The sequence below is a fragment of the Prionailurus bengalensis genome, chromosome A3 (genome assembly GCF_016509475.1).
Source record: "Prionailurus bengalensis isolate Pbe53 chromosome A3, Fcat_Pben_1.1_paternal_pri, whole genome shotgun sequence".
Taxonomy (NCBI): Eukaryota; Metazoa; Chordata; class Mammalia; order Carnivora; family Felidae; genus Prionailurus; species Prionailurus bengalensis.
The window spans coordinates 27,271,440-27,277,952 of record NC_057354.1 but is presented as its reverse complement, the minus strand read 5'-3'; positions in this window follow the sequence as shown (position 1 = coordinate 27,277,952).

Below are 6,513 nucleotides of genomic sequence, written 5' to 3'. Positions count from 1 at the left end.
TGAAAACCAGTGCTCACTATAACTGTATCACCACTTGGGAAAGCAGTTTGATGGGGTTTTTGTTTTGTTTTGTTTTGTTTTGTTTTGTTTTTAGTTTGATGGTTTCTTAAAGATTTAGACACACACTTACCATACAATCCGGTGATTTCATTCCTACATATTTATCCAAGATAAAGAAAGGGCTATGTCTACACCAAATAGTGTGCAACACATTTTCATAGCGGTTTTATTTATTCACAAGTAGAAACAACCTAAATATCCATCAAGTAGCAAAGAAATAAATGGCAGTATGTCCATATAATAGAATACTACTCAGAAGTAAAGAAGAATTAATGGTTACTACACACAGTACACAGGACTCTAAAAAGTGAGTGAAAGAAGCCAGATAAAAAAGACTATACTGAATAAATCCATTTGTATGAAACTCTAAAAAAGATTAATCTACAGTGACCAAAAAAAAAACCAAAAAAAAAAAAAAACCAACAACAGCAAAAAAGTATCAGTAGTTGCCTAGGGCTGTTGGGAGGGGGTGGGCATTGACTGAGATGGGACATTCTATAGGATGATGAAAGCATTCTATACACAGGTGTCAAAACTCATCAAAATGTATACACTTAAAATGGGCCCATTTTATACATAAATTATGCTTAAAATTGCAGTAAAGTTGACTTCTCTAAAAACTAGTGCTAATCTTAAAAAGTAAGCAACAGAACGAAATATATGACCTAAAACCACTATGTAAAATAAAAATACATACACTTTTTTTTAATCTTTTTTTTTTAATTTTTAATCTTTATTTATTTTTGAGAGACAGAGTGCGAGCAGGGGAGGGACAGAGAGAGAGGTAGACGCAGAATCCGAAGCAGGCTCCAGGCTCCAAGCGGTCAGCACAGAACCCAACGCAAGGTTCGAACTCACAAACCATGAGATCATGACCTGAGCTGAAGTCGGACACTTAATCAACTGAGCCACCCAGGTGCCCCCAAAATATATATGCTTTAAAAAGGTACATACTCAAACATGGAAAGAGTTGCTTGTGTAGGACACGGATAGGAATTGATTGTAGGGATAGAAATCAATACATCAGTAAAAGCATCAGCCATAACACCAATGCTGAGAGGAGCCCGGGTGGCTCAGTCGGTTAAGTGTCCAACTCTTGATTTCGGCTCAGGTCATGATCCCAGGATTGTGGGATGGACCCCCATGTGGGGCTCTACACTGAGCATGGGGCCTGCTTAAGATTCTCTCTCTCCCTGCCCCACCCCTCTCCCCCACTTGTTCTCTCTCACTGTCTTTAGAATTAAAAAAAAAAAAAATCAACAATGCCAAATTTGCTGTGAATAATTAACTGGATCCTTGAAACAGAGGTAAAAGAAATAAAAAAAAAAAAAAGGGGCTATTTGATAAGAGGCTCTCTTCTAAGGATCACTAGTGAGGAAATCAGCCCTCTGGACTGGAACTCATTTCCTTTCCTTCCAGAAAAGGTAGCTAAGGCCCAGGGCAAAAACAAAGGCACAACTCCCTCCATTCTTGAGGAGAGAGGTTGTTTCTAGAGCCTTGAAAGACTGGAGAGAAAATAGAGAGCAACTCGTGGGAGCCCCATTCTTGCAGAAACCTGAGTTTAGAAGGAACTTCATTTGTACATCAAAAGAACTTTTAAAAGACACAGAGTTTCTCCTACACTAAACTGTTTCCAGATCTACCACTCCTGCAGTAAAGAACTTTATCATAATAGGGGCGCCTGGGTGGCTCAGTCGGTTGAGCTTCCGACTTCGGCTCAGGTCACGATCTCACGGTCTGTGAGTTCGAGCCCCACGTCGGGCTCTGTGCTGGCAGCTCAGAGCCTGGAGCCTGTTTCAGATTCTGTGTCTCCCTCTCTCTCTGACCCTCCCCCGTTTATGCTGTGTCTCTCTCTGTCTCAAAAATAAATAAACATTTAAAAAAAAAAAAGAACTTTATCATAATATACAAAATGGAGTATTACTTGGCCATCAAAAAGAATGAAATTGGGGCACCTGGGTGGCTCAGTTGGTTAAGCGTCTGACTTTGGCTCAAGTCATGATCTCATGGTTCGTGGGTTTGAGCCCCTCATCAGGCTCTGTGCTGACAGCTCAGAGCCTGGAGCCTGCTTTGGATGCTGTGTCCCCTTCTCTCTCTTCCCCTGCCCCACTCATGCTCTCTCTCTCTGTCTCTCTGTCTCTCTCAAAAATAAACAAACATTAAAAAAAATTTTTTTAGAAAGAATGAAATCTTGTCATTTGCAACAACGTGGATGGAACTAGAGTGTATTATGCTAAGCAAAATTAGTCAGAGAAAGACGAATATCATATGTCTTCACTCATATGAGGAATTTAAGATACAAAACATGAACATAAGGGAAGGGAAGCAAGAGTAATATGAAAAACGGGGAGGGGGACAGAACATAAGAGACTCTTAAATATAGAGAACAACCTGGGGGGGGGGATGGGCTAAATGGGCAAGGGGCATTAAGACACTTGTTGGGATGAGCCCTGGGTGTTATACGTAGGGGATGAATCACTAGATTCTATTCCTGAAATCATTCTTGCCCTGTATGCTAACTAACTTGGATGTAAATTAAGAACTTCACTATAACCCTGCATGTTCATTCTCGTGGATGCCGATTCGCAGAATAAGTGGCCTAAAAAGGAATGACCGGAACCCACTATACGAATTATTTAGCAGAATCAGCACTGGTTTTCAGCAGTAGAGGAGACTCATAGAGGACTGCATCCCATTTACATTTTTGCTTCATTGCAGTCTTTGGGGGTGGGGACATTAGAAGGAGGTGGGGAAAGAGGATGAAGCTACTGGCCACAGGAGGCTTGGAGACTTTCTGGCTTTCTTTCTATTACATTCCAGCTCTCTGGCTCCTGGTGCCATGTGTAATTAGCAATGGCAGTGGATATGCTGGCATTTCTTCTTCAAGTTACTCGAAAGGATGTATGACAATCTATCACCAGGGCCAGTGTGGGGGAATTAAAAAAAAAAAAAGCTTTGGAACCAAACAAATCCAGGTTTAAATCCTCACTTTACCATTTATCATCCATGGGACTTTTAAGTTTTTACTTAAATTCCAGTTAGTTAACATACAGTGTCATATCAGGTTCAGGTATACGATATAGTGATTCGACACGTCCATACAACACACGGTGCTCATCATGGTAAGTGTACTCTTAATCCCCATCACCTATTTTACCCATCCCCTCCCCACCTCCCCTCTGGTAACCATCAATTTGTTCTCTAGAGTTAAGAGTCTGTCTCTTGGTTTGTCTCTCTCGCTCGCTTTTTTCTCCTTTGCTCATTTGTTTTGTCTCTTAAATTCCACCTATGCATGAAATCTCATGGTATTTGTCATTCTCGGACTGATTTATTTCACTTAGCGTTGTACTCTTCCAGCTCCATCCATGTGGTTGGAAATGGCAAGATTTTGTTCTTGTTGATGGCTGAGTCATAGTCCGTTGTTTATAGACACCACCAGCCATGTGGCTTTGAACAAGCCCATTCATGGCTTTGAACCTCAGTTCGTCATTTCTCATATGGAGACACCACCGTGGACCTCAGAGGTTAGCTGGGAAGATTAAATGAGGTACTACTTGTGAAGCACATAGAGCAATGTCTGGCACACAGGAAAGCCCTGGTGACTGGTAGCTGTTGTTATTTACCGTGAATTCTCACCTACCTTGACCTCTTGGAGCATTTGACTCATGATCTCTTTCCTCCCTGAAGCTCTCCTGGCTCCCCTCCGTCATTAACCTAGTCAGTATTCAGCAAGGATTGTCAGTGATTCAGAGACCTCTCTGCCCACTGTGGTTTTTCAAATCAAGGTCGTAAGTTTCAAAACTTTGGGTCTCAGTCTAAGATCCAAAGTGTTTACCCAGAATCCAGGCTCAAGGCCAGATCTGGCTTCTGTGTCTGGAGTGCTACAATGTATCTCTGTTCGAGCTCTGATGAAAGACATATCAGAGCACGTTGCCAAGTTTATCCCTGTTTCTAGCTCTCTTGGGCCCCTCGGGATGACTTCTTAGTGTTGCCCAAACCTTTCCAGAAGTTGCTCTTTCTCTCAAGGCGTCATATCATTTTGTCTTCTTTCCCAGGCACCAACCACTGCTGTCTCCGTGTCAGGTCGTGTTTTCATCCCTCTTAGAATGTCTTTCTCTAACTGCCCCCCTCCCTGCCCCCCTACGCAGGCCATTTTAAGGTTCCTATGGACCAAAGTCTAAGGTCCTCTGGACATAGTGGCAGAGGAACTATGAGGGTTCTGGTCCCTAAAATGCTTACAGCTTCTTCAGGAAAATGGAAAGCAAGCATTTTTAAACGAACTTCCAAAGACGCTTAAGAAATGTTTGCTAAATAAATCAAACCTTGATGAAGCAGCTGCTATGAACAGTCCAACTCTGTTGGGCACCAGAAATACGAAACAGTATAGGATAGTGGCCCCTAATAACCAACTGTATTAGGATAAACTAGATTACGATGTAGTAACAACAACAACATCAAAAGACTCTTGGTGGCTTGTGAGAACAAAGGTTTACTTTTCGCTCACGCTGCACGTTCTTTGCGGGTTGGCCGGAGACACTGCTCTGTCTTCTCACTTGGGAACCCAAACCGATTGGTAGCCACTCAACCGCTGCTGATCACCATGGCAGAGGAAAAAGAGAGCCCTGGTGGGTCTTAGAACTGCCTTTTACATGCCCTGACCTTGGAAATAATGTGTATGACCTAACTCACTGGCTACAACAGCGACACGGCCCCGGCCAACCACAAGAGGGCCGAGGGCACGCCTAGAATGCCGAGAGCCGGAAGTATTTGAATAGCGTCAACAGCCACACGTATCATCACCGTGGCCAGGCAGGACGGCCACACGAATAAAAACAATACAAAGTACTCTGTGCTGAATCAAAATAGAAAAACATATTCGGGTGGAACAGCACAAAAAAAGGGACAATGAACAAAGGCCAGGGAGGTCAGCAAAGTTTCATGGAGGGCCTTGTCAGAGCCTTGAAGGGAGGCAGGTTCCAGAGAAATGGCAGAGGGGAGGGTGTGAGGGGGTATTCCAGGTAAGGGAGCAGTGTGGACAGAGCAATGGTGGCTGCCAAAGCTTGTGAGCCATTTGGAAACAAGGAAAATACTGCATGGCTATAGCTGAGAGTTCATGCACCATATAATGGTGCAGGATTGGATAGCCATGAGACCTTTAAATTCTTGAATGCAAATATAAGAAACTTAGACTTAGCTCTGGGGGTCAAAATCAGAAAATCGAGGGAGACTAAGAAGGTAGGGATCTGGTCCTTCCCTTCTCTCTTCCCATTTTAACATGAGCATCTTTCTGTTGATCTGTTTGATATATTGACTTCCATTTAAGGGTTTGTTTTTTAAGTTTTCTGCTTGGGCACCTGGATGGTTCAGTCAGTTAAGCATCCAACTCTTGATTTTAGTTGAGGTCATGATCTCATGGTTCCTGAGATCAAACCCCGCGTCGGGCTCTGCACTCACAGTGCGGAGCCTGCTTGGGATTCTGTCTCTCTCCCTCTCTCTCTGCATCTCCCCTGCTCACATTCTCTATCTATCAAAATAAATAAATCAACTTTTTAAAAATATTCTCCGCTGCTTTAAAAAGAAGCTTGAAGGGGCGCCTGGGTGGCGCAGTCGGTTAAGCGTCCGACTTCAGCCAGGTCACGATCTCGCGGTCCGTGAGTTCGAGCCCCGCGTCAGGCTCTGGGCTGATGGCTCGGAGCCTGGAGCCTGTTTCCGATTCTGTGTCTCCCTCTCTCTCTGCCCCTCCCCCGTTCATGCTCTGTCTCTCTCTGTTCCAAAAATAAATAAACGTTGAAAAAAAAAAAATTTAAAAAAAAAAAAAAAAAGCTTGAAAATCCCTGGTGTCAACAATATAGAGCTTTTTTTTTTTTTTTTTTTTTTTTTTTTTAGTTTTTGAGCATAGATTCTTAGAATTCAGAACTAAGAGGCTGTCTCATGTCTTATGTTATCGAAAGCAAAAGTTCACTCTAACCAATCCTCCCCCTTTCTTTTAAAACACTTTCAGTGATGGAAAAATTAGTACATGTCAAGATAGCACATTCCATGCTTGGACTCCTGTCATTTTAGGAGGCTATTTCTTTGTTGTTGTTGTTGTTTAGGAGGCTATTTCTACTGAACCAGAATTTACCCTCCTGTAACCTTTACCCAGCATCCTGATTTCTCCCCTCCAACAGCTACCGAGAATGAGTCCAAAACAAAACAAAAAAACACTCAGGATGTTGACAACGTACAAGCCAGCCTTGAGAGAACCAGAGCTTCCACGACAGCAGATACAAGAAAATAACAATCCTGCTGGGGATGCCGAGAAAGTGAGATCAGCCCCTGTTTGTGAAGACTTAACTTCAGAGGGAGAGAGCACCAGGTACGCAGGCCAAAAGCACTTACAATAAGAGCTGCCACTTATGGTGTCCTTCCTTGTGCCAGAAACTATTCTGAGTGGTTTAGACATATTAGTTT